The sequence below is a fragment of the Nycticebus coucang genome, chromosome 10 (assembly GCF_027406575.1).
Source record: "Nycticebus coucang isolate mNycCou1 chromosome 10, mNycCou1.pri, whole genome shotgun sequence".
In the NCBI taxonomy this organism is placed as follows: Eukaryota; Metazoa; Chordata; class Mammalia; order Primates; family Lorisidae; genus Nycticebus; species Nycticebus coucang.
In genome coordinates, this window is record NC_069789.1 from 112,632,886 (window position 1) to 112,643,176 (window position 10,291).

A 10,291-nucleotide genomic window follows, 5' to 3' on the forward strand; every position below is an offset into this window, starting at 1 on the left:
TATGGGGCCATCGCCCTACTCCTTTGAGCCACAGGCGCCGCCCAGATCATGTACTTTTAAATGAACTTTGTTGGCCTCATAGTAGGCTCACATCAATATGTTCTAAATGCACATAAATTCACGTGAACACAAGTTCATTATGAAGGTAATTAGAAAATGTACTTGTATTCAACATTTATTAGGCTTGGTGCCAGTAGCTCAGTGAGTAGGGCACCAGCCACACACAGCAAGGTTGGCAGATTGGAGCCCAGCCCAGGCCTGCTGAACAACAATGACAACTGCAACCAATAAATAGCTGGGTGTTGTGGTGGGCACCTGTAGTCCCAGCTACTTGGGAGGCTGAGGCAAGAGAATCGCTTAAGCCCAAGAGTTTAAGGTTGCTGTGAGCAGTGATGCCACAACACTTAACCCGAGGTGACATAGTAAGACCGTCTCAAAAAAAAAAAATAATAATCTATTATTATTTAAGAAAGTAACATTCTTTACAAGGTTTTTGTTTCTAATTCTTATCTTAAACATTGTTATCATTATTATATTTTAAGTCTTTTTAATTTTGTGAAGGCAACAAAAATGGAAACCTAATTAACACGTGTATATGAAAAAATAAAAAATAAAAAGAAATAAATAACAAATAAAATTAAATTAATTATAAATGTTAATATATACTTTTTTTTTTTGAGACAGAGTCTGAAGCTGTATCCCTGGATAGAGTGCTGTGGGGTCATAGCTCACATCCTCCTCCAACTCCGGGTCAAATGATCTTCTTGGGTCTCACACTTGCTCAGGCTAGTCTGGAACCGTGAGCTCAGGCAATCCTCCTAGAGTTCTAGGATTACAGGCATGAGCCACTGTGACCGCACCCCTGCTTTTTTATCTTGAGGGAGTCTTACTCTGTCACCCTGGGTAGAGTGCCTGTCATGTCATAACTCACAGCCAACTGAAACATTTGGGCTCAAGAGATCCTTTTGCCTCAGCTTCCCAAGTAACTGGGACTGGAGGTGCCTTCCAAAGCAGCTGAGTAGTTTTAATAATATTAGTAGAGATATAGATTCAGAGTTGCTGATGCTGGTCTTTAATGCCTGAGCTCAAGCTATCCACCTGCCTTGGCCTCCCAGAGTGCTAGGATTACAGGCGTCAGCCACCATACCCAGCTAAATTGTTATATATTTTGTTTTTTCTTTGTTTTCTCTTAAATGATCTTTGTGCCTCAGCTTTGTAGGGAGCTAGGATTGTAAGTGTGCACCACCATATCCAACTTGAAATTATTATATGAAAATCTATATATTATGTAACTTTTTTCTTGTGAAGTAATTTTGGATTAAATCAAATGTATTGGATGCTATTTTTCCTGGCACAACCATAAAGACATCTTCCTTTCTCAAAGATCTTACTCTGATTAGAAATACCAGCCAGAGGGCAGCGCCTGTGGCTCAGTTGGTAAGGCGCTGGCCCCATATACCAAGGGTGGTGGGTTCAAACCCGGCCCCGGCCAAACTGCAACCAAAAAATAGCCGGGCGTCGTGGAGAGTGCCTGTCCTCCCAGCTACTCGGGAGGCTGAGGCAAGAGAATCACTTAAGCCCAGAAGTTGGAGGTTGCTGTGAGCTGTGTGAGGCCATGGCACTCTACCGAGGGCCATAAAGTGAGACTCTGTCTCTACAAAAAAAAAAAAAAGTACTACTCAACACAGAATATTTTACCTCTGGTCACTAATGTGTGTGTGGTTTTTCCCATATTGGCCACTTCTCTGGAAAGCTCCCAGCTGGGTGCCCAACCATCTAAATCAGTTTTTATAGTATGGACATGTAGATTGGGTTACATCACACCGGTTGAGGACTGAGTCCCTCTGACTGCCTCTCCCTTCAGACGCAGACACAAATCATGGTTTCCAAAAATCCCCTCCTAGGTTTTCATTAACTTGAGAGAAGGGTTCTTGCTTCTGTCTCTTCATGTATGAAATGAGGCAAACCATGTAAAATGTTTCCCTGAGTTTTACAACAGGTCTTTCTAATTTAAAAAAGATGAGGGCAGGCTTGGTGCCTGTAGCTCAGTGATTAGGGCACTGGCCACATACACTGGGGCTGGTGGGTTTGAACCCAGCCCGGACCTGCAAAATAATAACAATTACAACAACAAAAACAACAACAAATAGTAGGGCATTGTGGTGGACACCTGTAGTCCCAGCTACTTGGGAGGCTGAGGCAAGAGATTTGCTTAAGCCCAGGAGTTGGTGGTTGCTGTGAGCTGTACCTTCATGGCACTCTACTGAGGGCTACATAGTGAGACTGTGTCTCAAAACAAACAAACAAACAAAAAAAGATGAGGGCAGGTCATAAAACACAATTTGTAGTTGTTCAGTCAGAAGTTCAGGTCCCTTCCTGGGACCTAGGACTGGCATCTGATGTGGGGCAGTCTCGTGGAGCTGAGTGCTACAACTGCAGCCCCAATCCCAAGTCCAGGTAGACATAACCCAGTTCTCTTTTGCACCACCCTTGGGTGTCAGATGGACAGCTGCATGCTGATGAAGACTGACCCCATACATGTCAGTGACCAAACGTGATATATTCTGTGTTGGTGCCGCGCCCACGGCATATAGCCGTAGTGAGGCAGTGCTGTCCGCGTTATAGAACGACGGGAAGGTGGTTTGTGCTCCCCGGAGCTTTGCCCCCAGCGCCCCCAGTATGCACAGCATCAGAAATGTTGCCTAGCATGCTCAGTTACCCGCTTAAGTTTAAAGATTGTGGCGTCTACTCATGTGTTTGTCATCCTGTACCAGAAGTCTGTTTGTTCTAATAAATTGTCAATATGTACTTTCCTAAGAATGAGCACAATGCACTGCTAATCCAGATAGAGCACAGCCTTGTGAGCTGCTAAACTCAGTGACACCAACAATGAGCACATAAAGATGTTTTCCCACCAGTGAGCTAAGACGATAAGCCCAAGGACATGAAATACAAATTATCTACATAAGTTACAAAGTCACTGAAACACATCCACCCACCATAAAGTCCTGTTCAGAACATCTTGTTTCACCAATTGTCACGCATAATAAAAATCAATAGGAAAAATAATACTTGTCAAGGAATTTACTCTAAATCAAAATTATAATTATCAATAACAATAAGATCAAATAGTAAATGTAGAATTAGTCAAGCATTAACATAAAGAAGATGTCAAGCTGTTCTAAAAAGATAATAAGAAACTGAGATAGGAGAAAGCGGGCAGAGTTGACTAATAACCGCCACCCTCCGGAAGCAGAACGTTAAAACATAACAATGCATGATAAATCACACTTGTAAACGCAAAGATAACCCGCACACGTAAGCAAAAAGATTGCATTATGTAAGCTCTGTAAAAATGTATAAATACCAACATGTATACCCAATAAATTCACAGCTGCTTCCTTCATCACATGCTGTGTGGCAGTCTGTCATTTTTCCTGCGCCGACCTCTCAACTTTCCTCGTTCCTTCTCCCTGCACTCCCTCGGACTGAAGGCCACCGACAGGGCGGTCCGTTGCATGTTGGGTGCTCACTAATTTACTGATTGTGAAAAGTAAGAAAAACACTTTGATTTTTTTCTCTTATCTCATACACTGCCCCACTAGCTAACCCATCTCAGGAAAAGGGTGAGCCACAGTTGAATGGGCGAATTCACTGCTCTCTGCGTGAATCCAGGGTGTAAGTGGAGGCTAGCCTGTGAGGCTGGGAATTATTTCATGCAAGAGCATTATGGACAGGAGTTGTGCAATTCTCAATGTCATCTGTATCTTTGCAGCAAATGGTGAACTTATTAGATCAAAAATAGGAAAGACACTATGTCACAACTTAATCATCACACACAATCACCTCAAGACCCATGTGGGCTCAGGACCCCTCTGTGAATGAAGGGCCCCCTTGTGTTTCCCTCCCCCATTGTCTAGAAATCTCTCATCCTCACCTTCTCTCCCAGGCTCTTGCTTTTCCCTTCTTCCCTGTGTCCCTCTGAGCTTGTGCTCCGCATTTTCTTGCCCTCTTTCCTGCTGCTCTTTCTCCCTTTTTCCCCTCGATTCCTTCTGGAAACTTATATCACCTTTTGTTGCTCTCCCCAATCTTTCCACTGACCAAATCTCACATTATTTCTTCCTCCTTTGCCATCTCTGCTCCCCTCTGTTGCTGGTGAAATTCCCTCTTCCCTGTCACACTCCCTTGTCCCCCAGTCTCTAACACCCCAGCTCTTGTTCCTTCTCTGTTCCACCTGTCACAGAAGTGCCCCTCTTGTTGTCTCAGCACCAGGCTGCTCTGTCTACCCCATCCCAAATCACTAGTCCCCACGGTCTGCTCTGTCTGACGTGCCTCCCTCTTTGCTGGCCTGCGCCTATGCTGCTGTCCTCCACCAGTCAGGAGACCGTCCTCTAGATTGCTTCAGGGACTTTTCTCTCCCTCCTGGGGTCCTGCCTGCTGCTTTCACTTCCACTGTCTCTTTGCAAATCCCTTCCAAGGCCTCTACTGGGCAGTGTCTTCCTCACTCTTCCTCTCTTTCTACATTTTTCCTATTTCCTCTCTCTTGCTCTCCAGGTCTCTTTCTCCACGTATATCCACAGGAAGGACTGGGAATTATATGCTCATCTCCCGAACAGCACGCAAGATTTAGCAACTAACAAAGATTTAGTGTCATAAAATAAGCCCGGGTCCCCTCCCTTAACCCGCGCCTGGAGGCCGCGGGGACTGAGACGGGCCTGGGAAGTTGATCCAGCCCAGGAGAGCCAGGGCGGGGTGGAAGGATGGTGAGGGGAGCGACTGGGGCGAGGTGGGATCTGTAGACCCCAGGACCAGGGACAGGACACGGCTGTGACACTGCCCTCCAGGGGAGACTCCGGCCAGGCCTGGGGGCCGGAAGGGCTTGAACTCTCGTCAAGGGTGAGAACTTTAGGGGAGCCCAGTAGTGCCAGGGTCACTGAGGGGCTTCAGGGAAGGAGACGGCACGAAAGGCGGTAGCGGTGTCTCCCCGGCCCTGCGGTAGGAAGACCGGGGACAACTCACAGGAAAGCGTCCCCAGACTGTCACTGGGACGTGAATCTAACATGGGCAGCAGGAGCCCCGCGGGAGTTTTAGGTCTCTATGGCCACAGATCCTGGGGATAGAAGCCCTGAGCACTGCGAAGTGGAGACTTAACCTACGAAACTCAGGCGCCACCGCATCGCCTCCTTCCTGCACGCGGGGGTTCCGGGTCTGAGGGAACCTGCGCGCGGCGGCTAGACCAGGGCGCCCGGCGGAGGGGGCGTGGGGGTGGGCGTGGCCTGACCTACTCCCGCCCTCATCCCTGGGTACCCATTTTTCTGCCTTTAGGAAGAAAAACCGACCAGTCGGGCTGGAGCAGCACTGCGGCATGGGAACTGGAATCTGGCTGGGAGAGTCAACGTCAGTTAATGATTGGATATGAACGTCCCTGCAATTAAAATTCAGTTTAGCAATTACATTAAACACCCAGGAATGTCTGTTAAGGAGAGGCAAACACCCAGGACTTGGCGGGCTTGGGCCAGTTGTAAGGTGTTCACTATGAGTTGCTCTTTTAAGAGAAATAACTTCGCCAGGCGCGGTAGCTCATGCCTGTAGTCCTACCACTCTAGGAGGCTAATGTGTGTGGAACTGGTTGAGCTCAGGAGATCGAGACCAGCTTGAGCAAGAGCGAGACCTGGTGTTGGTGTTGTGCCCTGGAGTTCCACAAAGACCACACTGTCAAACAAGCCCATTATAGCAGAGTCCCTTTATTGTAGAAACTGCCAGTGACTGCCTCAGTGTCCCAACATGGAGTTTCTGAGGGCAGCCCTGAGTGCTTAAGGGATCAGGTTTTTAAGGCTTGGTTTGCATCCTGGTTGGCACACAGGCTGTCCAGGTGCATTTGGGTGGGGTAGCAAACAAGTGTTATGGGGCAGGATTAAGGACCACTAACTCAAATTAGAATTTCAAAAGGACTCTTTTATTAACCGCAGGGCTGTCTCAGCAAAGTCTAAAGCAGACTAAGTGAGAGAGCATGGAGGGGTCTGAAGTTGAGGCTTTGCTAGTCTAAAAGTTGGCAACGGGCCAAAAAGGTGGTCTGAAAGTTAGCAACTAAAAGTAAAAAGAAAATTAATGAAAGAAGCAGAAAGCGAGCACGGGGTCATGATGACCCCCTTTTACCAAAGCGAACTGGCAGTTTAGCGGATTAGCCAATAGGTAACATAAAGTGCAATTAGATGACAATAAAGTAACAGAATGCAGATCTAGCAACTAATGGATAAAACAATTTGTCACAGCACTTAGCTCATTAACTCTCGTGATGACAGTTCTTCACCCATTCGTTCTTATCTTGTCCTGTTCCTGCCCGATCCGAACTGATTTAAGAGTAATGGTACTTGGTATCGTTTCATTTACCTCTTTTTCCCCTTCCTCCTACCTGGGGGGCGGGTGAGGGGATGGGGGTGGTGTGAGGCCCTTGTGAGGCCACCGGCATCCATCTTATGGGGGTGATGAGGCAGCTGGCACCCATCTCACAAGCATTGTACAGAAGCAGAATTTTGTGGTTAGCCATGCATCATTCATTTTTGTTGTAATATTTTCCCCAATACATCTTAGTTTCAGTACTTTTTCCCCATATATCTTTGTCTCTGTATTTTCTCCACTTAGTATTGTCTAAAGGTCAGTCTGGGGACAGTCAGTTTGTTTCCCAGGGAGTTAGCCAAGCAAGACACTGGGAGTGAACTAGAAGCAAGAAATCAATTACTACTTTCTCATTTAACTTGGGGGTGAACTAGACTTATTTCATTTCTTTTTCTGAAAGCATGCAGTTCAGCAATTTGGCAGAAGTTAAGTGGTATTTTTCCATTATAGCCTAGGCCTAACACCTGTCTGTAAAAATAGCCCAGCACGGTGATGGTCGCCAAGAGTTTGAGGTTGCTGTGAGCTATGATGCCAGGGCAGGGCACTCTCCTAACGTTAACAAAGTAAGACTCTGTGTTTTAAAAAATCAAATAAATAAAAAGCAATAACTTTTCTTTTTTTGAGACAGAGGCTCCCTCTGTCACCCTGAATAAAGTGCTGTGGCATCATAGTTCACAGGAACCTCAAACTCTTAGTCTCAAACAATCCTTTCACCTCAGCCTCCAGAATTGCTAGTACTACAGGCACTCTCAGCAGTGCCCTGCTAAGTTTTCCATTTTCAGTAGAGAAGGGGGTCTGGCTCTTGCTCAGGCTGGTCTCCAAGAGACATGGTCTTCCACTGTCTCCTGGGCTACAATACAGTGGAGCAATCATAGCTCAGTGAAAACTCAAACTGCTGGGGTAAAACAATCCTGTGGCCTCATCCTTCCAGAGTTCCAGGATTAATGTATGAGCCACCATACCTGGCCTCAGCAAATTATTAACCTTTCAAATAAAATTTTTTTGTGTGTGGTTTTTGGCCGGGGCTGGGCTTGAACCCGCCACCTTGAGCATATGGGACAGGCGCCCTACTCCTTGAGCCACAGGCGCCACCCTCAAATAAAATTTTTAAAGTGGGAGCTACTTTCATTTCTGGAGCACATATTATAGTGTGTGCACACACATAAACAGAATACACATATTCTAACACTGGTGGAAGAATGAAAATATTTATTTCTGTACTAATAGAAACTCAACCTCACGATAAAAGATATTTTATTGAAAACAGGGCATCTTCCAAGACTAACCTCTCCACATAGCCAAGGGTCCCAGAGAAAATGGCTTTTCTTTTATATGGGGCATGAACAAGGACTTAGAAGTACAGGGATGGGGCAGTTGGGAGCACCTGAGATGATCTACAGTACTCTGTCAAGGAGTAGAGAGTGGTCATTTCAATGACTAAGGGTGGTCCAAAGTTCAGGGGCTTGGGAAAGGAGGAAAGCCTATGTGGACTTTCATTAATTCCAGTTCACAGGCCAGGCATGGTGGCTAACACCTGTAATCCTAGCACTTTGGGAGGTGTGGCTGGTGGATTGGTTGAGCTCAGGAGTTGAAGAGCAGACTGAGGAAGAACCCCCCCCATGTCTACTAAAAATAGAAAAAGTAGCCAGGAGTTGTGCCAGGCACCTGTAGTCCCACCTACTCAAGAGGCTGAGGCAAGAGGATTGCTAGAACCCAGGAATTCTTTTTTTTTTTTTTTTTTAATAGAGACAGTCTCACTTTCTTGCCCTTGGTTTCTTTTTTTTTTTTTTTTTTTTGGTTTTTGGCCAAGGCTGGGTTTGAACCCACCACCTCCGGCATATGGGACCGGCGCCCTACTCTTTGAGCCACAGGCACCGCCCACTTTCTTGCCCTTGGTAGAGTGCTGTGGCATCACACAGCTAACAGCAACCTCCAACTCCTAGGCTTAGGTGATTCTCCTGCCTCAGCCTCCCAAGTAGCTGGGACTATAGGCGCCTACCACAACACCCAGCTATTTTTTTTGTTGCAATTTGGCCAGGACCGGGTTTGAACCCACCACCTTCAGTATATGGGGCCGGCGCCCTACCCACTGAGCCACAGGCGCCGCCCAGAACCCAGGAATTCTAATTTGCTGTGAGCTATGATGCCATGGCAGTCTACCCAGGGTGACAGAGTGAGACTCTGTCTCAAAAACAAACAACAAAAAAACATCCTGAGGTTATTTGGCTGACAAAAGGTTCGTGTAGTTTCTAACTATACACACTTCCTGAGACAGTCCTCATATTCACAAGTTCCCTATGGTAAATGTTCTGAGAAAGAGAGAAGGGAGGAAAATGTCTTCTCCTATGTTCAAAAGAGGAAAAATGCCTATGTTTGTATTTCTAATTTCTCCTCAGGATGCTCACAAAGAATGTTTATCAGTGACCGTAATGTGGCCAAAATGTTAGCTCAGTGAACAAATTAAAAACCAAGTGAATATATTTCACAGTTACAGGAATTGAGCTGGGCAGCATGGTTCATGCCTGTAATCCTGCCCTCACAGAGGCAGAACTGGGAGAATTGCTTGGGACCATGCTGGACATCAGCCTGAGCAAGGGTGAGATGCCACAGAGATGAAAAGAGAAAAATGGGAGTGTGTGTGGCAACTCCCAGCCAATTGTGTGTGTGTGGGGGGTGCTGAAGAGAATCCGTTGAATACAGAATTTTGTGGTTTCAATGACCTATGAGGACACCACTGTACTCTAGGCCTGGCCACAGATAGGAACTTACAATTTCCCTTCCAGAGTGTAATAAGGAGGTTAGCATTTTCAGGGGAGACCAATCAGGTCCTTGCTGAATTAAATAAGCCCTTGTAATGGCCACATCATCACAGCAACCAATTACCCTACAGACTCCCTTCACCGTGGCCAGGGCACTCTCTTCGCCCACCCTTGTACAAGCTGAGTCCTACTCATCTCACCTGTAGGACACGTGTCCTCACCTGCTATCATAAGGAGCCCTTCATTAAAACCATGTTCACTTTCACTGGAAACCACTGGTTGGCATTCAGTATAACCACTCTCTATAACTCTAATCTTTGTCTTTAAATTATTTGACATATTAACTTACAATAGTCAGGAAAGAGAGTGATTTGGAGAAATTCTATATTCATAGATGAGTATGGATGCTGGATGAGCTCCTTTCCTTGAGACCATGGAGTGGCATGAGTGGAACAAAGCCAGCCAGGGATCTGCTAGTGTACTAGGGCCAAGGATAGAGGCCCCGTTTACATGGGTCTCAGGGCAGAACTAGTCACACTTTCACAAATCTAACCTGTGACCTGGGGAAAATTAATTTACTTCTCTTGTGTCAACTGGGGCACACAACTTTTAGGCATTTCCTGGTACCTAGGAGGAGGCCCCCATTGGCCCTGTTATGTGTACTAGTTCTCCAGCCATGGGCAACAGCCAGAGATGGGCACATAGCCCCAGGCAGGCCAATGGCATTCTCTCTCCTGGGAATTGGGAATGTGAAAGTTCACATATGAGGACACGGTAATTACAGAGCTCTAAAGACAAAGGCCACAGGGTGGCGCCTGTGGCTCAGTGAGTGGGGCGCCGACCCCATATACCGAGGTGGCAGGTTCAAACCCAGCCCCGGCTGATCTGCAACCAAAAAATAGCCGGGTGTTGTGGCGGGCGCCTGTAGTCCCAGATGCTCCGGAGGCTGAGGCAGGAGAATCGCTGAAGCCCAAAAGCTAGAGGTTGCTGTGAGTCCTGTGACATCATGACACTCTACTGAAGGCGGTAAAGTGAGACTCTGTCTCTACAAAAAAAAAAAAAAAAGACAAAGGCCACAAACTCCTTCTGCCTCTTGGTTTCCCAGGTGGCCCTGATCTTTACTACACTCCTAATTT